Source organism: Aquarana catesbeiana, linkage group LG07, assembly GCF_042186555.1.
Source record: "Aquarana catesbeiana isolate 2022-GZ linkage group LG07, ASM4218655v1, whole genome shotgun sequence".
NCBI classification, from domain to species: domain Eukaryota; kingdom Metazoa; phylum Chordata; class Amphibia; order Anura; family Ranidae; genus Aquarana; species Aquarana catesbeiana.
This window is the reverse complement of record NC_133330.1, coordinates 173,321,552-173,349,549: the sequence shown is the minus strand read 5'-3', so window position 1 is coordinate 173,349,549 and position 27,998 is coordinate 173,321,552. Positions and strand designations below refer to the sequence as shown.

Sequence of the window (27,998 nt, the reverse complement as noted above, 5' to 3'; positions counted from 1 at the left end):
CCCACACTCCTCTCTACCGACCTTGTCCGCTTTCAGCTGATGCTAGGCGACAAGAGAGCCCTGAGCACGCCAAATCATGGTCAGGCGGCCTAAAAGGATTCAGGAAATAATGGCGCCAACGACCTCACACACTGACTGACACCACGGCTGCCCAGCAACGATTGGCGTCACTGGCTCGCCCAATAATGAGAGGCAGTGATAGGAGAGCAGCCGGAAGAAGACAATCAACTATGGGAGCCTTTGTGTCTCCACAGCTCTGTCATTTTCTAGAAGCCGAATGTTGGAGTTTGAAGTGTCTTGGCCGCTGGAAATATGGCGGAGCCGGGTTCCTATTCCTATTTAGCCGCCAGCTCGCTCCAGTGTGTGCGTTCCGAAGGCACAGAAAGATTGGAGGAGTGTTTGTCATGACTGGTCTCGTGTGTGACTACGTCATGGTGTTCCTGCTGGCGGCTCACAGACACAGGGGCGGGCCGAACTCCATAGGAAAGAAGAACTGCTGGTGAAATCCCACCACAAACTCAGTGTGTAAGACCCTTTCACACTGAACACCGCCCCGCGCCAGCGGTAAAGTGCTGCTTGTTTTATTGGTGCTTTACCGGCACCATACCTCCCAACATTTTGAGATGGGAATGAGGGACACCTACTAGCAAAGGTATGTAGGCATAGAACACCCCCCTTAAAGGAGAATTAACCAAAAATAAGTTCATTACAACAAGGGCTTTTTTTTTTTTTTTTTACCACTACTGTTCTTTTATATTGGCTTTTAAAATTTACAAATGCAGCAATTTAGAAATTGGATGAAAGGTTTAGCGCTGGGAAACACTTTTTGAAGTGCATTTTATATGCAATTTATATAGATCAGACCAAAATGAGAAGGAAAGAGGGACATTGCTCCAAATCAGGGACAGTTGGGAGCTATGCTGGCGGGTGGAAACGGGGTGCTTTAAACCCCAAAGAAGGGGTTAACAAGGGGTTTGCAGGCACTGCCCATTGATTTCGATGACAGGGGTGGTTTAGGAGTGGTGTATACAGCTCTCCCTCACCGCCCCAAAGACGCTGCTTGTAGGACTTTTTTTTTCCCGTCCTGCAAGCACACTGCTCCAGTGTGAAAGCTTTCACTGGGGAGGAGCTATTTTCAGCACTAAAACACCTGAAAAGCGCCTCAGCGTGAACATGGCCTTAGAGTGAAGGTAAACTTCCATCACTAACTTTTACCTATAGGTAAGGCTAACCTGAAAGTAGTGTAAATATCTCCTAAATGTGCCCCATGGAGATTTTTACTGTACAAGCAGCCAGTGATATCACTGGAGCATGCGTTCTGAAGGAACAGCCATCCCTGCTCTGTAAACGGCTGCTCCCATGGACATGGGCGGGAGTGACGTCATCGCGGCTCTGGCCAGTCACAGAGTCGGAGTCCGTGAACCCGGAAGCAAGATGGGAGCAGCTCAGACATTCCGCGATAAAAAACCTTTGTTTTAAAGCAGAATTCCAGGCAAAAATTGAACTCAGTTTAACCACTTCAGCTCCGGAAGATTTGGTTGCTTGATGATTTTTTTGCGATACGGCACTGCATCGTTTTAACTGATAATTGCGTGGTCATGTGACGCTGTACTCAAACAAAATTGATGTCTTTTTTTTCCCACAAATAAAGCTTTCTCTTGGTGGTACTTTATCACCTCTGCGGTTTTTATTTTTTGCGCTATAAACATAAGATGAGCGACAATTTTGAAAAAAAACACAATATCTTTTACTTTTTGCTATAATAAATATCCCAGTTTTAAAAAAAAAAACACATTTTTTTTTCCTCAGTTTAGGCTTATATGTATTCTTCTACATATTTTTGGTAAAAAATATCGCAATAAAAAGATCAAAGTCATTGCGACCGCCGGCCACGAGCATGGGCACCCCCCGCTGTGCAGGGGCACGCGTGCGCCTGCTATACGGACCTCGCGAGATCATGTACAGTAACGTGATATCGCACAGGGGAGCCAGCGTGCTGCAGTAAAACTGCGGCGGCTGGCCCGGAAGCGGTTAACCACTTAACGGCCGCCATATAGCAATATAACGTCAGCAAAGTGGTTCTGTTATCCTGACCGAGAAAGGGGGGGGGTGGATTTTGGAACTTTAGATGAAGCACATATGTGGTGTGCCTCCATCCCTGGTTCAAGTGGATAAAGAAGGAAAATTGGGTCTTTGAATGAGGCTGTTGACAATGTGGAGGTAAATTGGTAAAAGGACATATTTATTGAACATGGAAAGATGTAGAGAATGCATATCAGTAATAGAAGACACGTAAAAAAACAAATAATATATATAATTTCATATATATTCACACACACATATGTGTGCATGTAACATGGACATCAAGGATACATAGATATATCAACTTGGCACCACATGGTGGTCTGGAATAATTGGTTGGTACATTCTATAAATTTTTATATATATACATATGTCATCTAGGCAGCCCATTGCGAAAGAAATAAGAATGATATAAAAGCAGTAAAAACATGATTAATTTGTAGACGATCTGGATTGATTGTCTAGTACAGGCATATGTCTGCATTCTAAATGCCCGACATGTTTCGTGTATGAATGCTCATCATGGGCGGATGCTTAAGAAGATCTATAAAGAATAATAAAATATAATTAGTCTAGTTGTAACTGGTTATAACAGGGAAAGGCAAATTAGTGCATCCTGAATACTTATATAGAGCCAATGCGATGATATGTAGTAACTATGGGGCCAGGGTTAGAAGGGTCGTCTGTCCCGGGAGCTGAGGTAATCTGGAGCTGCGTGTCAGCAGAATGCATACACAGACCCCCCTAGAACACAGATTGCCAATGTTCATAGTGAAAAACAATGATGGACAGGTGGTGACTGCCAAAGAGTCTAAGACAAATGGATGCAATATCAGTGAGTTACATAATGGTAGTTAATAAGATACATTGGAGATAATAAGTGCCCAATTAAGGTAGTGAGGATAATCAGAATATGTGCACATAGGATAACCACAACCAAATTAACATAGAATATAGTGTAAAAAGAATTTGCCTTTCCCAATTTTTCCAGACCACCATGTGTGGCCAAGTTGATATATATCTATGTATCCTTGATGTCCATGTTACATGCGCACATATCTGTGTGTGAATATATATGAAATGATTTTTTTTTTTTTGTACTTTTTTTTTATGTGTCTTCTGTTACTGATATGCATTCTCTACATCTTTCCATGTTCAATAAATATGTCCTTTTACCAATTATTCTTATGGAATTTTAGTGCCTTTAAAGTCCAGTTAAGGGAATATTCCTTTTTCAATTTAGATATTTGAATGTGGCACCCTTCAGAGACATATCATAATATATCAATGCTTTCAGCATTAATCATATGAGCAACACCCGTTTGATATGCCCTTGCTTCACGAATATCTGCATTTGGACATTGGTTCCAGTTGCACGTGTTGTTATCTAAGGCTGGGTTCACACTAGTGCGACAAACGCTCCGATATTGGGAGCTCATGTCGCATGACATGTGAAAATCAATGTTTCCCTATGGGAGCCGTCCTAACTGGTCCGACACAAGTTGGTCCGACTTTGAAAATGCTCCTTGTACTACTTTGGTCCGACTTTGATCCTACTTCAGCCCATTGACTATCATTGAAGTCGGATCGCCGTCTCGCATTATTCGACTTTGGCATGCGACTTGTGCTCAGATGATCTTGAGAGGGAACTCTGTGCCAAATTTTAAATAAAAAAACGGCATGGTTTCCCCCTCCAAGAGCATACCAGCCTGGTATGGATTATAAGGGGAAAAACGGCGTGGGGGTCCCCCCCAAATCCATACCAGATCCTTATCCGAGCACGCAGCCCGGCCGGTCAGGAAAAGGGGTGGGGACAAGCGAGCACCCCCCCCCCCTCCTGAACCGTACCAGGCCGCATGCCCTCAACATGGCCTGCGCCCCCCACCCCAAAGCACCTTGTCCCCATGTTGATGAGGACAAGGGCCTGTTCCCGACAACCCTGGCCGTTGGTTGTCGGGGTCTGCGGGCGGGGGGCTTATCGGAATCCGGGAGCCCCCTTTAATAAGGGCAAATTAGTGCATCCTGAATACTTATATAGAGCCAATGCGATGATATGTAGGCCCCCAGATCCCGTCCCCCCACCCTATGTGAATGAGTATGGGGTACCCCTATGGCGTACCCCTACCCATTCACCTAGGAATAAAAAGTGTCAATAAAAAAAAAAACACAACAGGTTTTTAAAGTAATTTATTAGGCAGCTCCGGGGGTCTTCTTCCGACTTCGAGGGTCTCTTCCTTCTTCTCCGCGCTCTCCGGTTCTTCTCCCGCTCTCCGGTATCTTTTGCCGGGCTCCTCCGCTATTTACTGCTCTTTTGCCGGCTCTTTTACTAGCGGTGGCCTGGTCTTCTCCGCCGTCTTCTTCCCTATTCTCTTCTTCCGATGTTGACACGACGCTCTCTCCCACTGCAATGCCGTGTGCGCTGTCTGCAACGACTTATATAGGGATGGGGCGTGGTTGCCGGGTGATGTCACCCGGTGACCCCGCCCCTTATGACGTCACAGTCCCATCATGCCCCGGGACTGTGATGTCATAAGGGGCGGGGTCACATAGGGTGGGGGCCCGGATCTGGGGGCCCCCTTATTAAAGGGGGCTCCCGGATTCCGATAAGTCCCCCGCCCGCAGACCCCGACAACCAACAGCCAGGGTTGTCGGGAAGAGGCCCTTGTCCTCATCAACATTGGGACAAGGTGCTTTGGGGTGGGGGGCACAGGGCGCCCCCCTGCTCCAAAGCACCCACCCCCCCATGTTGAGGGCATGTGGCCTGGTAGGGTTCAGGAGGGGGGGGGGGCGCTCACTCGTCTTTACTGACTGGCCGGGCTGCGTGCTAGGATAAGGGTCTGGTATGGATTTTGGGGGGGACCCCCATGCCGTTTTTTCAGCGTAGGGGGTTCCCCTTAAGATCCATACCAGACCAAGGGCCTGGTATGCTCTTGGAGGGGGAACCCATGCCGTTTTTTTTATTTAAAATTTGGCGTGGAGTTCCCCCTCAAGATTCATACCAAACACCGTGCCTGGTATTGGAAGGGATCCAAGTCGGATCCCCGTTCATTGAAAGACGGACATATGTCGGCTTCTAGTCACAGGGCAAAGTCGAATCCAAAGTAGGATGGCTGTCGTGTCACACCAGTGTGTACACGGCCTGAAGGTAATCCACACATATCCACATATTTTTCTTAAATTTTTTACATTTATATCTACATATTTTTAAGATGTCATATTTCATGGTACACATTTGGACACTCGAGGACTAATATATACAGTATCTCACAAAATGGAGTACACCCCTCACATTTTTGTAAATATATTATTAGTTCTTTTCATGTAACAACACTGAAGAAATGATACTTTGCTACAATGTAAAGTGTACAGCTTGTATAACAGTGTAAATTTGCTGTCCCCCTCAAAATAACTCAACACACAGCCATTAATGTCTAAATCGCTGGCAACAAAAGTGAGTACACCCCTAAGTGAAAATGTCCAAATTGGGACCAATTTGCCATTTTCCCTCCCCAGTGTCATGTGACTCGTTAGTGTTACAAGGTCTCGGGTGTGAATGGGGAGCAGGTGTGTTAACGCTCTCACTCTCTCATATTGGTCACTGGAAGTTCAACATGGTACCTCATGGCAAAGAACTCTTTGAGTATCTGAAAAAAAGAATTGTTGCTCTACATAAAGATGGCCTAGGCTATAAGAAGATTGCCAAGACCCCGAAACTGTGCTGCAGCACGGTGGCCAAGACCATACAGCGGTTTAAAAGGACAGGTTCCACTCAGAACAGGCCTCGCCATGGTCGACCAAAGAAGTTGAGTGCACGTGCTCAGTGACATATCCAGAGGTTGTCTTTGGAAAATAGATGTATGAGTGCAGCCAGCATTACTGCAGAGGTTGAAGGGGGGGGGGGTCAGCCTGTCAGTGCTCAGACCGTACACCGCACACTGCATCAAATTTATCTGCATGGCTGTCGTCCCAGAAGGAAGCCTTTTCTAAAGATGATGCACAAGAAAGCCTGCAACCAGTTTGCGGAAGACAAGCAGACTAAGGACATGGTTTACTGGAACCATGTCCTGTGGTCTGATAAGACCAAGATAAACTTATTTGGTTCAGATGGTGTCAAGCATGTGTGGCAGCAGCCAGGTGAGGAGTGCAAAGACAAGTGCCTACAGTCAAGCATAGTGGTGGGAGTGTCATGGTCTGGGGCTGCATAAGTGCTGCCAGCACTGGGGAGCTACAGTTCATTGAGGGAACCATGATCCCCTCCTTTTGGAGACTGGGCCGCAGGGCAGTATTCCAACATGATAATGACCCCAAAAACACCTCCAAGACGACCACTGCCTTGCTAAAGAAGCTGAGGGTAAAGGTTATGGACTGGCCAAGCATGTCTCCAGACCTATTGAGCATCTGTGGGGCATCCTCAAACGGAAGGTGGAGGAGCGCAAGGTCTCTAACATTCACCAGCTCCGGGATGTTGTCATGGAGGAGTGGAAGAGGACTTCAGTGGCAACCTGTGAAGCTCTGGTGAACTCCATGGCCAAGAGGGTTAAGGCAGTGCTGGAAAATAATGGTGGCCATACAAAATATTGACACTTTGGGCCCAATTTGGACATTTTCACTTAGAGGTGTAATCACTTTTGTTGCCAGCGGTTTAGACATTAATGGCTGTGTGTTGAGTTATTTTGAGGGGACAGCAAATATCCACTGTTATACAAGCTGTACGCTCACTACTTTACATTGTAGCAAAGTGTAATTTCTTCAGTGTTGTCACATGAAAAGATATAATAAAATATTTACAAAAATGTGAGGGGTGTACTCACTTTTGTGAGATACTGTATGTGGGAATTAGGTTAATTTTTATTGTATATTTATTTTTATTATTTTTTTTTTATTTTTTTTATGTGAACTCATTAGGCCCTGTCCACCTTCTTTTTTTTTTTTTTTTTTTCAGGCATTCCACCTCCTTCATCACCTGTCACAGCAGGGTTGTTTGGTGGCTAAACCAATTTGTGTCTGACCCCTACCCCTATCCTCCCGCAACTCCCGGAGGGGGAGATGTTTGTGGGACCTGTGAGGGGATCCATCCGAGGCCCTATGCTGCATACATTTGGAGGATATATTGGATTTTATCTACATCTATATCGTTTTGCACATATGTGGAAACACTCTTCAACCTTTTATTTGCAAAGCAGCATGGTGAGATCAGATGTTCTCATATGTGTTTTTTTATTTCCAGATATGTCTGAGTGCTTTTCCTAAGAAAATAGGATTTTTATAACAGCTTACCTGTAAAACCCTTTTCTTTAAATTACATCACGACACACAGAGCCATAGTAGTTACTATGTGGGTTATAGGCCACCTTCAGGTGGACACTGGCACGCCCTAAGACCAAAAGTGTCCTCCCTATATAACCCCTCCCACTACTGGGAGTACCTCAGTTTTGTAGCCAAGCAATACACGTGTATACCAAAGAAGGGAGGGACCTCTGTGTCCTGTGATGTACTTCAAAGAAAAGGATTTTACAGGTAAGCTGTTATAAAAATCCTATTTTCTTATACATCATGAGACACAGAGCCATAGTAGTTACTATGTGGGATTTCTCATAGCAATGGCAACTGAAGGGAGGGAGACACAACAAACAAGTAGGGAATTAAGAGACTAGAGGACTCGTACTGCAGCCTGCAGTAAACTGCACCCAAAGGCGATATCCTCATGACCTTTTACATCTGTTTGGTAGAATCTGGTAAATGCATGGACTGAAGATCAAGTTATGGCCTTGCAGACCTGAGCCATGGAGGCCTGGTGATGCACTGCGCAAGAAGCACTAACAGTCCTGGTGGAGTGTGCTTTAACATGAAAAGGAGGAATTTTCCTCTTTAGACCATAAGCTTGAACAATCACTTGACAAATCCATTTAGAAATAGTAGATTTTGATGCTGCCTGTCCTCTTTTAGGACCTTTTGGCAATACAAACAAAACATCTGTTTTGCAAATCTGAGCGGTCACCTTTAAATAGACCTTGACCGCTCTCACTATATCAAGAGAATGTAGTGACCTCTCTTCCACAAACCGAGGTTCTGGAAAAAATAAAGCAGAACAATATCCTGGTTTAACAAGTTGCCGACTGCCACACGCCGATGTACGTTGGCACAATGGCATGGGCAGGCATAAGGCCTTACCTGTACGTCCCTGCCTGCCCGCGGGCGGGGGGTCCGGTCAGATTAACGTCAGGAGCGATTCGAGCTGAGCGGGAGGCCACTGATTCATGGCCACCCTTTCACGATCGCCCCTGGCGAATGACAAGCTTCCTCGGCTTCTGAACTGTAAACAGAAGCGGAGGAAGTGATGTCATCACTCCTCGTGAAGCCTTTTCGTTCCGGCTTCCAAGGAGAGAAGACATCAAGTAAGTTTGCACCAACACTACACGTACAGTAGAACAAGCAGGCACACTTTTCACCTCCCTGTACCCCCTGTCACAGTGACACCAATAGCAGTTTTTATTTCTGTTTATTGCATTGGTGTCATTTGTGACAGTTATAAGTGGTAGGGCAGTTAGTGGTAGGCTAGTTAGGCAGGTAAGTATTTAGGTTAGCCGTCAGGTGTTTATAGCGTCAGGTACCCCCATATACTACCTAGTAAAGGTTTTAACCCCCTGATTGCCCCCTAGTTAACACTTTCACCAGTGATCTCCGTATAACTGTTACGGGTGACGCTAAACACATAACTGCAGTGTTCGCAGAGTCAGGCCTGATCCCTGCGATCGCTGTTTTTTGGTAGCGTTTTGATACAGTTGCTAATAGTCAGGAGCTTTTTTACCTGTGAGTCTCACTAGTGTACCACTAAATTTAGAGCCCAAAATGGCAAATCAAAGGTACAGTAGTGAAGAGGCCTACACGTTTCTGAGCATGACAGATAGTGAAGAGGAAGTCACTCACCTGTCAGATTTAGGCTCAGAATACGAACCTGTAGACAGCAGCGGCTCCATGACAGATAGATCTGACGACGGAGTTGTGGTCCCTGCCAAGGCCAGGCGTACCAGACTCCAATCTTCTGCTGTTGAGGTGCAAGAACCGCAGGGCTTTCATATGGAGCAGAGAAGTACTAGCGCCGCTATTCCTTCTGGTGAACTGGCAAGCACCAGCAACCTAGTACACCCTGGTCGTACATCCAGCACTGCAGTAACACTTGGTGACGTGGCGAGTCCCATAAGTGCAGTTCAAGGTGGCAAGCACAAGTAGTGTCCCGCTGCCACCAAGAAGACAAACACAGGCCCGTCGTGCCCATAGTGCCCTTCCTGCTGCATTCGCCAATCCTAATTGGGAACCCACCACTTCTGCAGCACCCGTACTTCCCCCATTCACTGGCCAACCCGGCATTCAGGTGGAAACAGTTGATTTTACGTCACTTGATTTTTATTCGCTGTTTTTCACCGAAGATCTCTATAGATCTATTGTGGACCAAAGCAATTTGTACGCTGGTCAACACATCGCCACTATTCCCCAGTCCTCCCTTGCCAGAGATTGGAAACCAATTACGGTTTCCGAATTTAAGATCTTTCTGAGCCTATCCCTCCTCATGGGCAAAACCAAAAAGAGTGAGTTGCGGTCATATTGGTCCACTGACCCAATTCACTACATGCCCGTGTTCTCTGCTTCCATGGCCAAGGCACGATACGAGCAGATTTTGCGGTTCATGCACTTAAACAACAATTAACTCTGTCGTCCTCGTGGAGACCCTGGGTACGATCGGCTCTACAAAATTCGGCCCCTCGTAAACCACTTCAACCAACGTTTTGCAGACTTGTTTACTTCCCATCAAGTTGTCTGCATTAATGAGTCCCTGATTAAGTTTTCTGGCTGCTTGTCATTCAAACAGTACCTTCCCAGCAAGCGTGCCAGATACAGGGTCAAGATGTATAAGCTCTGTGACAGGGCCACAGGCTATACATGTAGTTTTATGGTTTACGAGGGAAGAGATAGTCATGTAGAGCCGACAAACTGCCCTGACTATATAGAAAGCGCTGGCAAGATTGTGTGGGACTTGGTGTCACCCTTATTCGGAAAGGGGTACCACTTGTACATGGACAATTATTACACAAGCGTGACACTTTTTAGTCACTTGTTTGATCATCAGATTGGAGCATGAGGCCTCGTGCGATCTACTCGCTGGGGCTTTCCCCAGCGGCTTGTAGATTCCCGTCTTAGGCCGGGGGAGAGAGCCTGCTTAAAGTGTAATAACTTGCTCGCTATGAAGTGGAGGGATAATAAGAATGTTTTCGTTCTTACCTCCCTTCATGCAGACACGACTGTCCAAATTACCACGGCGACTGGTGTTGTGGAGAAACCCCTCTGTGTCCACAAATATAACCAAAATAAGGGAGGGGTGGACCTCAACGACCAGTTGATGGCGCCGTACCTAGTTGCCCGTAATGCCAGACGCTGGTATAAAAAAGTGTCTGTATACTTATTTCAATTGGCTTTGCTGAACGCTCATGTGCTATACAGAGCTTCAGGACGAACTGGATCCTTAAATTCCAGGAAGAGATCGTCAGAGCCCTTCTGTTTCCAGACGGTGCTCCGCCTCACCTTCCCCAACCAAATGCAGTAAGCTGACTGCACGAGGGGCATTTTCCTTATGTCCTCCCGAGTACCCCTACCCAACGAGCCCCCCAAAGAAAATGTTGTGTCTGTAGAAAGCGCGGATATAGGCGTGACACCTGGTATTATTGTCCCTCCTGTCCTGACAGTCCTGGTCTATGCATTGGTGAATGTTTTGAGCGCTACCATACACCAGTTGAGTTTTAGCGTAGGGTACAGCATTGCACAGACTAGGCACACCCGAACCTGGAACCGGTTACAGTTAAGTTAAGTTTTTTTCATTTTATTGTTTTCTCTCTCTCTCTCTATTCTCTCTCTATTTTTCTTCTCTTTTTTTTTTTACTGTAATCTATTCTGCAATGTTTTATTGTTATTATGTTTTATCATGTTTGCTTTTCAGGTATGTACCGTATTTATCGGCGTATAACACGCGCCGGCGTATAACACGCACCCCAAGTTTAGGAGAGAATTTTAAGGAAAAAAACTTTTAGGAGGGAAGTTTAAGGAAAAGAAACTTACATTAAAATGCCCATCAATGCAGCCTTATCAGTGTTCATCTGCAGCCTTGTCAGTGTCATTGCAGCCTTTTCAGTGCAGCCTTGACCCAGTGTCCACTACAGCCTTTTCAGTGCAGCTTTGCCCCAGTGCAGCCTTGTCAGTGCAGCTTTGCCCCAGTGCAGTCTTGTCAGTGCAGCTTTGCCCCAGTGCAGTCTTGTCAGTGCAGCTTTGCCCCAGTGCAGCCTTGTCAGTGCAGCCTTGTCAGTGCAGCCTTGTCAGTGCAGCCTTGTCAGTGCAGCCTTGCCCGTGCAGCCTTGCCCCAGTGCAGCCTTGCCCCAGTGCAGTCTTGTCAGTGCAGCCTTGCCCCAGTGCAGCCTTGTCAGTGCAGCTTTGCCCCAGTGGTCAGTGCAGCCTTGCCCCCAGTGTCCATGCCTACCGCCGCCATACACATAGCTGCATGTAGTTTTAAATATGGCGCCGCGGAGTTCGGAGGGACTCGGCGCCGGCAGAACTGAACGAACGCCGCCGAGATACACATAGTCGAGTGTATTCGGCTCTTTCCGGCGCCGCTCACAGTCCCGCCCAGTCCCGCCCTATGATGGACATAACACAGGTACAATGGCGGGACTGGGCGTGACTGTGAGCGGCGCCGGAAAGAGCCGAATACACTCGACTATGTGTATCTCGGCTCTGTGATTTCGGCGGTGCTCGTTCAGCTCCGCAGAGTCCCTCCGAACTCCGCGGCGCCATATTTAAAACTACTCGCTATGTGAATGTCGGCGGCGATCGCCGCCGATAGCTCACAATTAGCGGGGATCGGCGTATAACACGCACCCACGATTTTCCCCTGATTTTAAGGGGAAAAAAGTGCGTGTTATACGCCGATAAATACGGTAATTTTTTTATACTTTGCTGTTTACTGTGTTTTATTGTTAACCATTTTTTTTTTTCAGGTATGTCATTCAGCTGCAGCGTGAATTTATTTATCTTGACAGCAACAGCGTTTGCTCCCACGATACATAAAGCCGTGACTCCAGCGCTGTCGGAGGTGATTTCACCACCACAGTTAAACAAAAAGAGCATATATGCCGAAGCATGGGGGCAGCAGGGGCGCAGGAGCGATTTGCTCCTACCTTTTGCAGGTGGATGCCCGCATGCTTCGGCATATATATATTGTAGGCACAGGTTGCGTTAAAAAATGTTTTATTTTTTACTAATTTTTTTTTGTATTTGCTTTGCAGGTATGGTAAGTCTTACTGTTATACTGTAATGTTACTTTGTATTATTGTTAACCATCATTTGCTTAGCAGGTACGCCATTCAGTTGCAGCGCGGATTTATTTATCTTGACAGCAACAGCGTTTGCTCCCACGATACATAAAGCTACGTGACTCCAGTGCTGTAGGGGGTGATTCCACCACCACAATTAAAAAAAAGAGCATACGGTATATGCCGAAGCATGGGGGCAGCAGGGGCGGAGGAGCGATTGGCTCCTAACTTTTGGGGCGGATGCCCCCATGCTTCGGCATACAATGGCCATCATTAGAAGTGGGCGGATGAAGGGATGTATTCTAATGGTGGGCATACCCACCGATCAATCTCTTTTTTTCGTTCAGCCCACAGGCTGCATGGAAAAAAAAGATTACAATATATGCCCAACAAGGACCAGCAACGTACTGGTATGTTGCTGGACTTTGAGTGGTTATACCAGAATGATGCCTGCAGGTTTAGGTATCATCATCTTTGTATCATTCTTTTTAGCCAGCGGTTGGCTTTCATGTAAAAGCAATCCTAGCGGCTAATTAGCCTCTAGACTGCTTTTACAAGCAGTGGGAGGAAATGCCCCCCCACCGTCTTCCATGGTTTTCTCTGGCTCTCCTGTCCCAACAGGGAACCCGAGAATGCAGCCGGTGATTCAGGCCAGCTGACCATAGAGCTGATCAGAGACCAGAATGGCTCCAATCATCTCTATGGCCTAAGAAACTGGAAGCTAGGAGCATTTCATGACTTAGATTTCGCCGGATGTAAACAGCGCCATTGGGAAATTGGGAAAGCATTTTATCACACTGATCTTGGTGTGGTCAGATGCTTTGAGGGCAGAGGAGAGATCTAGGGTCTAATAAACCCCACTTTTTTCAAAATCACCACCTTCCCCTCCTGCTTGATCCTGCAAAGAAGGCGCGGAAGCAGCAGAACCGGAGAAAATGCATAGATCAGTGAAAACTGATCCCATGGAAAGACCAAGGCATCTGTTCGGCATGCCAGCGGATCCCTTGTCTTTGACGCAAGTTGTCGACATTGTTGTTGAATCTGGATGCAAACAGGTCCACGTCCGGAACACCCCATCTTTGACATAGCAACAGAAAGATGTCGGGGCGAAGGGATCATTCTCCCGGAAACAATTGTTGGCGACTCAAGTAGTCCACCTGGCAATTTTCTATCCCTGAAATGAAAATCGCCGATAGGCAAGGAATGTTGTTTTCTGCCCAAGATAGAACGTGATTTACCTCCTTTTGTGCTGCACGACTTCTCATGCCCCCTTGGTGATTGTTGTAGGCCACAGCCGTGGCATTGCCGGATTGAATCAGGACAGGACAATTTTCGTAATCTGAGCGTCCAGGCCTCTAGGGCCAGACGAACTGCCTGAATTTCTAGAATATTGATGGGCAAGGGGCCAGACGAACTGCCAGAAATTCTAGAATATTGATGGGCAAGGTCCTTTCTGACTTGGACCACTTCTCCTGGACAGATGCCTCTTCCAGGACTGCTCCCCAGCCTAGAAGGCTGGCATCCGTTGTTACCACTTTCCAGGATACTGGTAGAAAGGATTTCCCCTGTTGAAGGTTGTTGGATATGAACCACCAATTGAGGCTCTGACGCACCTCGGGGAATAAGCGCATTGGAAAGTCCAAAGCCTGGACCTTCTTGTTCCAAGTCGACAGAATACTGTTTTGCAGCAGTCTTGAATGAAACTGCGCATAAGGAACTGCCTCGAAGGAGGCCACCATCTTTCCTAACAATTTCATGCAAAGCTGAATGGAAGGATTTCTCTTTGTTTTGACAAGCCGAATCAGCTCCTTTTATGGAACTGATCCTTCCCTGGGGTAAGAATACCTTCTTTTGAATGGTATCTATGATCAGCCCCAAGTACTGTAATCTCCTTGATGGTTTTAAGGAGGCTTTTTCTAGGTTGAGAATCCAGCCTAGGAATTCTAGGTAACTCAGGGCTGAGACTAAACTTTGGTTTAGACTGGTGACTGACTGATCTACTAAGTAAGAGCAGATCGTCTAGGTAGTCTAGAATTGTTAAACCCTGAGCCCTTAACCAGGCTAAAGGAGGGGCCAGGATCTTTGTGAACACCTAAGGTGCGGTGGCTAGACCGAAAGGCAGAGCCACAAACAGAAAATGACGATTTTCTACCTCGAGGCATAGAAATTTCTGATGAGCGGGATAAATTGGCACATGGAGATGGGCATCTTTGATGTCGATCGATGACAAAAATTCTCCTCCTTGTAGAATGGAGACAACCGATCAGATTGACTCCATGCGAAAGGAACGGATATTCAAGTGCCAGTTTAGATCCCTGAGATCTAAAATGGGTCTTACCTCCCAGTTTGGTTTTGGTACAGTGAAAAGGTTTAAATAAAACCCTGATTCATGCTCTTCTGTGGGAACCTCTAATATCACTTTCTGAGACAAGAGATAACACAGAGCCAGAAAAAGAGACTTCCTTTTCCCTGGATCTCTGGGAACGTTTGATCTTAAAAAACGAGGAGACGGGAATTCTCGGAATTCTAGTTTGTAACCTAGAGAAATTGAGGAAGCCACCCATCTGTCTTTACAATGCTCCTGTCAGATCTTTGAAAAGTGTAGAAGCCTTCCCACCACCCAAGCGAGCGGGGGTGCCCCTTCATAAGGAGGCTTTAGTATTGTTCTTCGCGGGTTTCCTGCCCCAAGGCCTCTTTTGGCCCTGGGACTGCCCTTGAGGTCTTCCTCTTGAACCCGATGGTGGAGGCCGTTGAGACTGCTTGGAGAAGATGCACGTTTAAAGGAAAAACGTTTAAACTTCTTTACTGGTAAAAGAGAACTTTTTCCATTAGAAATTCTTTGGATATACTTATCCAGATTGTCTCCAAACAACCGTTCACCATGAAATGGGAAACTGGCCAAGAGATTTTTACATGGCGCTTCAGCTGACCGATTTTTCAACCATAGGACTCTGCGCATATGTACCAGCCCTAGCATAAGCCATGAGGCTTGAATAGTAGAATCTTTCATAGCATCCACTGTGAAACACTGCATCTGATATGCCAGCCAACTGCTGGGCCTGCTGATCAGGAATCATTTTGAGTACCTCTACAAACTGGCCCTTTATAGACTGAAATACTCCAATCGCCGCAAGAGACGGTTGAAGGACTGAACCTGCAAGAGCAATGTTGTTCTTAAAAAGAAATTCCCACTTTTTATCTGTTGGATCCTTCAACATTTGCGCATTGTCTACAGGACAAGTCAGATTTTTGTTTACCGAGGATATAGCAGTATCAATTGCTGGAATCCCCCATTTCTTATAGAATTCCTCCTCCATAGTATAAAGTATAGAAAACTTTTGTGGAGGAAAAAACTGTTTATCTGGGTGCTCCCACTCAGAATACATCAGCTTGTGTTAGCCATGAATGGATAGGAAAGGTATCAACAGATTGGGGAAGCTTTAGTGATCCCAAACCAGAGGTGGGCTCATCAATAGACTGCGTTACAGGCAGTAAAAAAGTTGAGCGGACCAACTTAGTAAGGGAGTGTACCAACAGTCTCTCCTGTGAGGATGATCCCTCCATATTAGGAACTTCGGAAGAGGAGTCATCAGCCTCTTCCTGATCCTTTGAGAGCACTTCATGATCTCTCGCCCCTTGTTCCTCAGTGTGAGGGTCCTGAGCAATGGACGGGGATCTGCTACGCTTGGGCCCACTGTGGGAAGCGAATAAAGCATCAATCTTCTGTTCCAAACTTAAAATGGTAGAAGAAAAAACCTCCTGAGTGATATTGATATAGATATATATATATATATATATATGGGCTGAATTGTCCAGAGCTGCTGTAACACCAGTCCCCCCTGACGGCTCACTCTGACCAGCCACATCACTCTCCGAGAAGGATGCGATCTTTTTAGACATGGATTTAGGTTGTTATGAAACAATAGATCCTCTAGAACCCTTTCAGGTGTTCCTTGTCCCCCTTCCGCTCATAGCCTGATGCACAAAGCAGAGGCACTACCAGAAGGAATGCATACACTGCTAGGTCTATAGTCCAGCACAATTGCTGCTATTAATGCCCAGCCTAATGCAGCAGTAAAAAAGTGTCAAAGGAAATGCCTGTGTCACCAAACCTGTTAATGCCACCTCTTTGCTTTTGTGTCCCTCCACATCCTGCAGTAACACACAGTGTGCTTTTTAAAAACTTGCCTCCTCATGTTTGGGCGTCGGAGAACGCTGACGCTGCTAAGCCCCCCCCACGTTGCCTACGGCTCCTCCCACTTTTTTAAAAGTAAGAGTTTTCCCACACGAGCAGCGGACTACAGGTCCTCTCGGACCTACCGAGAGACAGCATGGCGTGGTGGGGGGGTTGCAAGCCGAGTGGCGCTACTTCCTGTCTTTTTTTTTTTTTTTTTTTCGAAAACAACTCTGAGCGCTCCTTCCCCACGAGGGGGAGACTGTCAGCACAGGGGGTGATAAGCAAGGAGAAAACACCCCCCCTCAAGCTTACCGGAGGTCCTGCTGTCCGGCTGGAGGAGGATAAAGCATTTCAGCTCTCTGACACAGCGCTGTTTCCAGCATGAGGCGGTGAGAGCTCAACACAGCCCCCAGTGATGACACATAGGCATGACAACATTTTACTGATTTTAAAGGAGACATTCATAAGAAAATTCAAAAAAATAGGCAGAGGAAAGAAGGAAAGAAAGACAAACTCTCTGCTAATTTATTTATATCAACCTCCCATGACATACATTTTTAGGCTGCTTTTATCTCGGTTGACGGAGAACTTGTCAGAAGTTCTCATGCTGATAACAGAGGAACGGAGCAACAGACATGGGACTTAGTGCTTTGGAGAGAAATAAGTAAACACCAAAGATATACAGTATGTGCCCAGGTCAAATTTCATGAATTGGGTGTACATCCACTTTAAGACCTTTCTGGGCCTATCCCTCCTCATGGGCATTACTAAAAAGTGTAATTTGTGGTCATATTGGTCCACTGACCCAATACACCATATGCTGTGTTCTCTGCTTCTATGACCAGGACGCGATACGAGCAGATCTTGCGGTTCATGCATTTCAATAATAATGAACTCTGTCGTCCTGGGGGTGACCCTGGATACAATCGGCTCCACAAAATTCAGCCCCTTGTAAACCACTTCATCCAACAGTTTGCAGCCTTGTTTATTACCGATTAAGTTGTCTGCGCTGATGATTTCCTGATTACATTTTCTGGCGGCTTGTCTTTCAAACAGTATCTCCCCAGCAAGCGTGCCAGATATAGGGTCAAGTTGTATAAGCTCTGTGACAGGGCAACAGGCTATACATATAGTTTTATGGTTTATGAGGCAATGGATAGTCACATGAAGGCCCACAACTGCCCAGTCTACATAGGGAGTGCTGGCAAGATTGTTTGGGAATTGGTGTCACCCTTATTCGGAAAAGGGTACCTTGTACATGGACAATTATTACACAAGCGTGCCACTTTTTAGTCACCTTTTTGATTGTGGAATTGGCCTAATTGCCAGGGCTTCCCCCAACGGCTTGTAGAATCCCGACTTAGATGGGGGGAGAGAGCCTGCTTGAAATGTAATAATTTGCTCGCAATGAAGTGGAGGGATAATCGGAATGTTTTAGTTCTGTCCTCCTTTCACACAGATACAACAGTCGAAATTCCAACGGTGACAGGTGTTGTAAAGCCCCTCTGTGTCCATGAATACAACCTTAACATGGAAGGGGTGGACCTCAATGACCATATGTTGTGCTGTATTTAATTGCCCGTAAGGCCAGACGCTGGTATAAAAAAGTGTCTGTATATTTATTCCAGTTGGCTCTGCTGAACGCCTATGTGCTATACAAAGAGTCAGAACAAACTGGATCCTTCCTAAAATTTCAGAAAGAGATCCTCACAGCCCTTCTGTTTCCAGGTGGTTGCCCCACCTTTCTAATGCAAATGCAGTTAGCTGGCTGCATGAGAGGCATTTTCTGTATGTCCTCCCTGGTACCCCTGCCCAAAGAACAGCCCAAAAAAGATGTGTCTGCAGAAAACGCGGATATAGGCATGACATCCGCTTTTATTGTCCCTCCTGTCCTGACCACCCTGGTCTCTGCATTGGTGAATGTTTCCCATGCTATTACGCACTAGTGGAGTATTAGCGTAGGGTACAGCACTGCACCATCCTAGGGCACACTAACACAGGGTCTCGAAAGATGAGATGGCCATCACATTTTGAGATACCCTAATCAGGAACGTTTACAGTTAACATAAAAGTGCAAAACAAAAAAAGCAAAAAATAGTTTTTATTTTTCTTCTCTCTCTATCGTTACTGTATTTTATAACTGTATGTTTTATTTTTACTGTGTTTTATTGTATTTGCTTTGCAGGTATGGTATACTGTTATGCCATGTACACACGGTCGGATTTTCCAATGGGAAATGTTGGATGTGAGCTTGTTGTCGGAAAGTCTGACCGTGTGTATGCTCCATCGAACATTTGCTGTTGGACTTTCCGCCAACAAATGTTTGATAGCAGGTTCTCAAATTTTCCACCAACAAAACTTTGTTGTCAGAAAGTCCAATCGTGTGTACACAAGTCCGTCGAACAAAAGTTCACACATGCTCGGAATCAAGCAGAAGGAGCCGCACTGGCTATTGAACTTCCTTTTTCTTGGCTCGTTGTACGTCACTGCGTTCCCACGTTCGTAATTGTTGGCAAACATTTGTGTGACCGTGTGTTTGCAAGACAAGTTTGAGCCAACAACCTTTGAACAAAAACAACAAGGAAAAAACTGCGCTTTACCATAAATGAGAAAATGCATAGAAATCAATCAGTGCAAAGAATAGATACAAATTAGCATCAAATTGTATCAACTTATAAATGTGCAAAATAATAGTAAAGTCCGTAAACTCAGAAATCTAGAAAGTCTATTATGGAGATGGGAAGAGTCCCCCGATACTTCTTAATAGAAAACAGTGTGAAAAGGTAGGAAATAAAAACACCCCTCACAGTGATCTTCCACCGCCTAGAATATGCGCTTACCAGATTGCAAGCACAACAAGCATGTATATGAAACCAACTCAGGGTGTGCGGCTAGCACTGGAGCAATCCTCTGGACAGCGTAATGGAGGGTAACCAAGCACGTAGTGGACTGTATCTGGATGTCCCGCTAGTGGTAGAATGTCCCTCTATAAAGCGTGGCTCCAAGCATGTAAAGGGACAATGCAGCACCCGAATTCAAGGACATGGGGATGAAGAAAAAGTGGCCATAGTGTGATTCCGATAAAACAATTTATTAAAAATAAAGTAGAAAACTTACAGGATCGTAGCATAAACAGAGCAATTCGCCGGCCGACAAGCGATCGCACGTTCGGGCAAGGTGCGATGACGTCAGAGTGTCAACCTCGCAATGTACGTTTAGTCTATAGCCACTTTTTCTTCATCCCCATGTCCTTGAATTCGGGTGCTGCATTGTCCCTTTACATGCTTGGAGCCACACTTTATAGAGGGACGTTCTACCACTAGCGGGACATCCAGATACAGTCCACTACATGCTTGGTTACCCTCCATTACGCTGTCCAGAGGATTGCTCCAGTGCTAGCCGCACACCCTGAGTTGGGTTCATATACATGCTTGTTGTGCTTGCAATCTGGTAAGCGCATATTCTAGGCGGTGGAGGATCACTGTGAGGGGTGTTTTTATTTCCTACCTTTTCACACTGTTTTCTATTAAGAAGTATCGGGGGACTCTTCCCATCTCAATAGACTTTCTAGATTTCTGAGTTTACGGACTTTACTATTATTTTGCACATTTATAAGTTGATACAAATTAGCATCAAATTGTATCTATTCTTTGCACTGATTGATTTCTATGCATTTTCTCATTTATGGTATAGCGCAGTTTTTTCCTTGTTGTTTTTGTATGTTGTGAATATCTCACAGTTGAACTGCTGCTTTTTGAAGGGTTTTTTTATGTTAGCGCGGTGATTTTTTGTTTTTCTTGTTAACCTTTGAACAAAAATCCAAGGTTTTGTTGGCGGAAAGTCCGATCGCGTGTATGCGGCATTATACTGTAATGTTACTTTGTTTAATTGTTAACCATTATTTGCTTTGCGGGTACGCCATTCAGCTGCAGCGCAGATTTATTTATCTTGACAGCAACAGCGTTTGCTCCCGCAATACATAAAGCCGTGACTCCAGCGCTGTAGGAGGTGATTTCACCACCACAGTAAAAAAAAAAGAGCATATATGCCGAAGCAGGGGTGGAGGGGCACTTTGCCCCTAATATTAGGGGCGGATTGCCCCCATGCTTCGGCATATATTTTTTACTCTTTTTTTTTTTTTTTTGGCAAAGATTGCAATAAAAAAGTTGTTTTATTGAGTTAATGTTTTATTGTACCATTGTTTGCTTTTCAGGTACGCCATTCAGCTGCAGCACAGATTTATTTATTTTGACAGCAACAGGGTTTGCTCTCACGATATGTAGATCAGCGACTCCAGTGCTGTAGGAGGTAATTTTACCACCACAGTTAAAAAAAAAAAAAAAGGATGCATGTACGCCCATCAAAAGTGGGTGGATGCAGGGCGGTATTCTAATGGTGGGCATACCTACCGATCAATCTCTTTTTTCGTTCAGCCCACAGGCTGCGTGAGAAAAAAGAACATTACAATATATGCCCAACAAGGACCAGCAACGTACTGGTATGTTGCTGGAATTTGAGTGGTTATACCAGAATGATGCCTGCAGGTTTAGGTATTATCTTGGTATCGTTCTTTTCAGCCAGTGGTCGGCTTTCATGTAAAAGCAATCCTAGCGGCTAGTTATCCGCTAGATTGCTTTTACAAGCAGTGGGAGGGAACATTCCCCCCCCCCCCCCCCCCCCCGAAGTTTTCCATGCTTTTCTTGGGATCTCCTGTCCCACCAGGAAACCTGAGAATGCAGCCAGTGGTTCCGCCAGCTGACCATAGAGCTGATCGGAGACCAGAAACCGGAAGTTACAAGCATTTCATGACTTTGGTTTCGCCGGATATAAACAGTACTATTGGGAAATTTGGAAAGCATCTCATCACACCAATCTTGGTGTGGTCAGATGCTTTGAGGGCAGAGGAGAGATCTAGAGTCTAATAGGCCCCAACTTTTTGTCACTACCAATTGCTATCATAGGGGATATTTACATTCCCCCTGTCCCCCCGTGCTCGCGAGTAAAGGCGAACGCAATCGTAGGTCTTGTGTCCTATGTAAACAGCAATTGCACCATGCATGTGAGGTATCACCACGAACGTCAGATCGAGGGCAGTAATTCTAGCAGTAGACCTCCTCTGTAAATCTAAAGTGGTAACCTGTAAAGGCTTTTAAAAATGTATGCAGTTTGTCGCCGATGTACGTCTGTGCGCAATTTTAAAGCATGTCGTTTTTGGTATCTATGTACTTGGCATAAGATCATCTTTTTTTTTTATTTCACCAAAGATTTGAGCGATATAGTGTGTTTAGCGCATTAAAATTAAAAAAAGTGTTTTTTTTTCCCAAAAAATTGCGTTAGAAAAATCGCTGAGCAAATACCATGTGAAAAAAAAATTGCAATACCCACCATTTTAATCTGTACAGCCTTTGCTTTAAAAAAATATATAATGTTTGGGGGTTTAAAGTAATTTTCTAGCAAAAAAAATAAATTTTTAATGTAAACAAAAAGTGTCAAAAAGAGCTTTGTCTTCAAGTGGTTAGAAGTGTGGGCGATGTGCGGCATAAGCTTGTAATGTTGTGCATAAAATGCCAGAACAGTTCAACCCCCCCCCAATTACCCCTTTTTGGAAAGTAGATACCCCAAGATATTTTCTGATATTGAGTCTATGGAGTATTTTTTATATTTTGACGCAAGTTTTGGTAAAATTATTATTTATTTTTTTTTTTTACACAAAGTCACTAAATTATATATTGTTCAAACATGGCAAGAGTATATGCGGAATTACACCCCAAAATACATTCTGCTGCTTCTCCTGAGTACGGGGATACCACGTGTGAGACTTTTTGGGAGACCCTGAAAACCAATAGTCAAAAAATATTCCATGGACTCAACATTCTTCTCAGCAAATAGCTTGGGGTGTCTACTTTCCAAAATGGGGGCGTTTTGTGCTATCTTGGCATTTTATGGCCTCCGAAACTGTGAGGTAGTGAGGAAGTGAAATCACCATTTTACGACCTTAGAAATCCTGAAGGCGGTGCTTGGTTTTTGGTGGCCCTGTACGTGGCTAGGCTCCCAAAAAGTCTCACATATAGGGTATCCCCATACTCAGGAGAAGCAGCAGAATGTATTTTGGGGTGTAATTCCACATATACCCATGGCATGTGTGAGCAATATATAATTTAGTGACAACTTTGTAAAAAAAACAAAAATAAATTTGTAATTTTCCAAAACTGGTGGCAAAATATAAAATATTCCATGAACTCAACATGCCTTTCAGAAAATGGCTGGAAGTGTCTACTTTCCAAAATGGGGTCATTTGGGGGGGGGTGCTATCTTGGCATTTTTTTATGGCCTCCAAAACTGTGATAGGTAGTGAGGCGTGAAATCAAAAATTTACGCCCTGAAGGCAGCAATTGGTTTTCGGGGTCCTGTACGCGGCTAGGCTCCCAAAAAATCTTACACTCATCCCCATACTCAGGAGAAGCAGCAGAATACATTTTGGGGTGTAATTCCACATAAACCCATGGCATGTGTGAGCAATATATCATTTAGTGAAACTTTGTGTAAAGAATATATATATTTTTTTGTCATTTTTCAATTACTTGTGGCAAAAAAATTAAATATTTAATGGGCTCAACATGCATCTCAGCAATTTCCTTGGGGTGTCTACTTTCCCAAATGGGGTCGTTTGGGGAAGTTGTGTACTGCTCTGCCATTTTAGCACCTCAAGAAATTAGATAGGCAGTCATAAACTAAAAACTGTGTAAATTCCACTTTTGCGCAAACCAATAAATATACGCTTATTGAAATTTTTTTGACATGTGGCTGAATACATTTTGGCCTAAATGTATGACCAAAATTGAGTTTATTGGATTTTTTTTTTTTTAAAGTAGAAAATATCATTTTTTTCCCAAATTTTCTGCTTTTTTTCAGGTGCAATGCGCAAGGTATCCAACCATGAATAGATGGCAAGTAATTGACAAACACCAAGTGTATCCTTCACCAGTCACACTATGAGCTCACCTCCCAGAATGGCCCCCAATTAGACCTAGTAGCACCTTCCCCTCTTGGGGTCACAATCCGAGATGTCTCTTTAAGCTCCCATCAGTGGGCTCCTGCAAGCGTGGTCTCTCATAGGTGATGGCAACATATGGGTAAAGAAGGAACTAACATAGTGTGGTACTGTAAATGTAATTTAAAAAAAAAAATACAACTGTTCCACTCAAGTTTAGGAATGCACTAGCCCTGGTGCATACAGGTGATGAACTTAGGCATATACAGATCAGTTCCTGGGGTCACCCAATGGTCACTCTGACAGAGCACCAAAATTTTCCTGTGAATAGAGGAGAACCTTCCAGAAGAACAATCTCTGCAGCACTCCACCAATCAGGCCTGTATGGTAGAATGGCCAGACGGAAGCCACTCTTCAGTAAAAGGCCCCTGAAGGACCCACAGACCATGAGAAACAGAATTCTCTGGCCTGATGGAACAAAGATTGAACTCTTTGGCCTGAATGGCAAGCGTCATGTCTGGAGGAAAACAGGCACTGCTCATCACCTGGCCAATACCATCCTACAGTGAAGCATGGTGGTGGCAGCATCAGCTGTGGGGATATTTTCAGGAATTGGGAGACTAAGCAGGATCGAGGGAAAGATGAATGCAGCAATGTACAGAGACATCCTTGATGAAAACCTGCTCCAGAGCGCTCTGGACCTCAGACTGTGGGGAAGGTTCATCTTCCAACAGGACAACGACCTTAAGCACACAACCAAGATACAAAGGAGTTGCTACAACTCTGTGAATGTCCTTGAGTGGTCCAGACTTGAACCCGATTGAACATCTCTGGAGAGACCAGAAAATAGCTGTGCTCCGACGCTCCCCATCTAACCTGATGGAGCTTGAGAGGTCCTGCAAAGAAGAATGGGAGAAACTGCTCACAAATAGGTGTGCCAAGCTTGTAGCATCGTACTCAAAAAGACTTGAGGCTGTAATTGGTGCCAAAGGTGATTCAACAAACTTATTGAGCAAAGGCTGTGAATACATATGTACATGTGATATGTTTCATTTTTTATTTTAATTAATTTGCAAAGATTTCAAACAAATTTCTTTCACGTTATCATTATGGGGTATTGTTTGTAGAATTTTGAGGAAAATAATGAATTTAATCCATTTTGGAATAAGGCTGTAACATAACAAAATGTGGAAAAAGCGAAGCACTGTGAACACTTTTGGGACACTCTGTAATTGGATGAAAGCCTTAAAATCATTAGATGTATCTACTCTGGTGAGTGAGCTCATCTTTTATTTGTTCAGAGAGCCCTTGGCAGAACTGATTGTTTTGCACTGCTGGGTTCTAAGTGGTATCTGCAATCCAACGTCGGAATTCATCTGTGTACTCAGCAACAAAACGTGTACCCAGCTGCAAGCTATGCAACTTTGCTTTGGAAATAGCACAGTGGTTGGGATCATAAGGTGAGGCCCAAGCTAGGGCTTCCTCATTTAGGAGGTTGATAACAAACAATACCTTCTTTTCTCTGAAGTAAATGCAGTGGGTTGCATTTGAAAATAAACCAATTTTAAAAATATATACAGTAACTCACAAAAGTGAGTACACCCTTCATATTTTTGTAAATATTTTATTCTATCTTTTCATGTGACAACACTGAAGAAATTACACTTTGCTACAATGTAAAGTAGTGAGTGTATAGCTTGCATAACAGTGTGAATTTGCTGTCCCCCTCAAAATAACTCAACACACAGCCAGTAATGTCTAAATCGCTGGCAACAAAAGTGAGTACACCCCTAAGTGAAAATGTCCAAATTGAGCCCAATTAGCCATTTTCCCTCCACCGGTGTCATGTGACTTGTTAGTGTTACAAGGTCTCAGGTGTGAATGGGGGGCAGGTGTGTTAAATTTGGTGTTCTCACTCTCTCATACTGGTCATTGGAAGTTTAACATGGCACCTCATGACAAATAACTCTTTGAGGATCTGAAAAAAGAATTGTTGCTTTACATAGAGATGGCCTAGGCTATAAGAAGATTGGCAAGACCCTGAAACTGAGATGCAGCACTGTGGCCTAGACCATACAGCGGTTTAACAGGACAGGTTCCACTCAGAACAGGCCTCGCCATGGTCGACCAAAGAAGTTGAGTGCACATGCTCAGCGTCATATGCAGAGGTTGTCTTTGGGAAATAGATGTATGAGTGCTGCCAGCATTGCTGCAGAGGTTGAAGGGTGAAGGGGGTCAGCCTGTCAGTGCTCAGACGATACGCCGCACACTGCATCAAATTGGTCTGCATGGCTGTTGCCCCAGAAGGAAGCCTCTTCTAAAGATGATGCACAAGAAAGCCCACAAACAGTTTGCTGAAGACAAGCAGACTTAGGTCATGGATTAATGGAACCATGTCCTGTGGTCTGATGAGACCAAGATAAAAAGTATTTAGTTCAGATGGTGTCAAGCGGGTGTGGCGGCAACCAGGTGAGGAGTACAAAGACAAGTGTGTCTTGCCTACAGTCAAGCATGGTGGTGGGAGTGTCATGGTCTGGGGCTGCATGAGTGCCGCTGACACTGGGGAGCTACATTTCATTGAGGGAACCATGAATGACAACATGTACTGTGACACTGAAGCAGAGCATGATCCCCTCCCTTCAGAGACTGGGCCACAGGGCAGTATTCCAACATGATAACGACCCCAAACACACCTCCAAGATGACCACTGCCTTGCTGAAGGTAAAGGTGATGGACTGGCCAAGCATGTCTTCAGACCTAAACCTTATTGACCATCTGTGGGGCATCCTCAAACGGAAGGTGAAGGAGCGCAAGGTCTCTAACATCCACCAGCTCTGTGATGTCATAGAGGAGGGGAAGAGGACTCCAGTGGCAACCTGTGAAGCCCTGGTGAACTCCATTCCCAAGAGAGTTAAGGCAGTGCTGGAAAATAATGGTGGACCCACAACATATTGACACTTTGGGCCCAATTTGGACATTTTCACACTTAGGGGTGTACTCACTTTTGTTGCCAGTGGTTTAGACATTAATGGCTGTGTGTTGAGTTATTTTGAGGGGACAGCAAATTTGCACTGTTATACAAGCTGTACACTCACTACAAGTGTCACAAATGACACTTGTAGAAAAGTGTCATTTCTTCAGTGTTGTCACATGAAAAGATATAATAAAATATTTACAAAAATGTAAGGGGTGTACTCACATTTGTGAGATACTGTAGAAATGGGATTTTAATTGACTACCGCAAACAGTTGTCATCTAATAATTAAAAGAAAAACAAGCTTTATTACAATTTGTTAAAACTGCATTTAAAAACACTTATCCTCTGTAGATGTAATACACTGCAAATGTTAACAGCTTCAAGCAGCAGGCAACGTGTTTCACAGATTTCCGCAGGATTACAAAGATAGCAAGTTATATCTATAAAAGGTAAACAAAAGTAACAATAATGAAAAAATATTACATTATCAAAATTCTTCATAATCCCAAATTCAGTCAATACACATTTGTCCACTTTCCATCCTCTTATACAAATACATTTATTCTGTATACTTTAAAAGAAAATGAGAGGCTGGCTGCAAGGAAAAAAAAAAACGGGCAAGATGGGTGCCTCCTGTCCAAAGGGGCATAATTTCCGGTTGTATGGCCGCTGGCCGTACATAGTGGCCGCCCAGACGTTTTCCTTATTTGGGAGATGCTTTGGATCCCGCCAGTGTTTTTCTGTTAGGGTGGTGGGAAACGACCTCTTTGACAGGTCCTACATTTTCTTTAGCCCCTATTGGCTGGAGTTCGTGGGAGAGCAGGCTCTTTCTGGGATGTCCTTGGGAGGCCCAGGGGAATTAAGGGAGAGATAGAGGCAGGTATTATTCCTAATCATACCCTGTTTGTGGACACAAGCCTACCACCTCTAGATTTGTGGATACAGGTATCTTCCATGTATATGATAGTGAGGTTATGTGGTATAGGCATAGTCCTCACTCTATTGGTTATGGCCAAGGCTTTTTTTTTCTTCCGGAATGTGCCAGACCGCCGTTCTTCCACCTCCAGCAAACCCTCTCCTTCCTTGAAAGACCAACTTAACAATACCCAGAAAGACTTGCAGCTGTAATTGCAGTGAAAGATGGTTCTACAAAGGCTGTATAAAGATGTATGTCACACTTTTCAGATATTTATTTATAAAAAATTTTGGAAACCATTTATCATTTTCCTTCCACTTCATAATTATGTGCCACTTTGTGTTGGTCTATCACATAAAATCCCAATAAAATACATTTACGTTTTTGGTTGTAACATGACAGAATGTGGAAAATTTCAAGGGTATGAAATTTTTTCAAGGCAATGTATATTATATCTAAGGATATGTTTTGCTTTTCTCTGACAGAATTAAAGTGGTTGT

At 44.6% G+C, this 27,998-nt stretch overlaps 1 protein-coding gene and 1 long non-coding RNA gene across 2 annotated transcripts in view; one reads left to right on the top strand and one right to left on the bottom strand.

The window, feature by feature from the left end:
* The window catches only part of IVNS1ABP (influenza virus NS1A binding protein), a 163,083-nt gene extending 162,905 nt beyond the window's left edge, over positions 1-178 (bottom strand). Inside the window, exon 1 of the mRNA XM_073592881.1 lies at positions 22-178. The gene's annotated coding sequence lies outside the window, so the exon portion shown is untranslated. The remainder of the gene's footprint in view (positions 1-21) is intronic.
* Positions 148-27,892, top strand: LOC141103372 (uncharacterized). Its single transcript, XR_012235311.1, has 3 exons — positions 148-652; positions 7,025-7,269; positions 23,527-27,892. It is a non-coding gene; the product is annotated as an uncharacterized lncRNA (long non-coding RNA).
* Positions 27,893-27,998: the final 106 nt, after the last annotated feature.